Source organism: Vulpes vulpes, chromosome 7, assembly GCF_048418805.1.
Source record: "Vulpes vulpes isolate BD-2025 chromosome 7, VulVul3, whole genome shotgun sequence".
Lineage (NCBI taxonomy): Eukaryota > Metazoa > Chordata > Mammalia > Carnivora > Canidae > Vulpes > Vulpes vulpes.
Window position 1 is genome coordinate 48,764,272 of NC_132786.1, and position 696 is coordinate 48,764,967.

Genomic DNA, 696 nt, shown 5'->3' on the forward strand with positions numbered 1-696 from the left:
CACTTTTAGGTAAATTACAGCCTTCAATCCTTTCCCATATAGAAATTCTAGAGTCCACATTCACACTCACTCATGGCTTGTGTCTACCCAAACTAATTTAAAAACATATTACAAAATTGAAATGACAGGGTTATGTGGGTGACTCAGTCAGTTGAGAGTCCAACTGTTGATTTCACTAAGGAGATGATCTCAGGGTCATGGGATTGAACCCCACATCAGGCTCTATGCTGAGCATGGAACCTGCTTAAGATTCTCTCTCTCTCCCTCTCCTTCTGCCTTTCCTCCCACTCATGTGGGAGGAAAGGCATCTTTCCTTTCTTCCTCTCTCTCTCAAAAAAAAAATTGAAGTGACAAACATTCCTGAATATTCTGAAAACCTGCCATTGAACCCAAATTCTCCTTTCACAAAAGAAAGATATTCACGTAGGCAGAGTACAGATTCTTGCAAATTGATAGTGACTGTCCTTGTCCCCATTTTCTCCAGCTCCCATTTCTTAACGAATCTTTTCATGGTGGTTGCTTTTGGCAGTCCCACTGGAGCCTCTGGTGCCACAACTTGATTCTTCAATCTTAAAACTCTCAATACTTGAATCTTAAAAGATATCACCGTGTAGTATTTCTTTGGCTCAGTAAGGTGTGATCAGAAAGCAAGAGACTGGATGCTGAACACAAACTATGCTTACCATAGAATGGGAA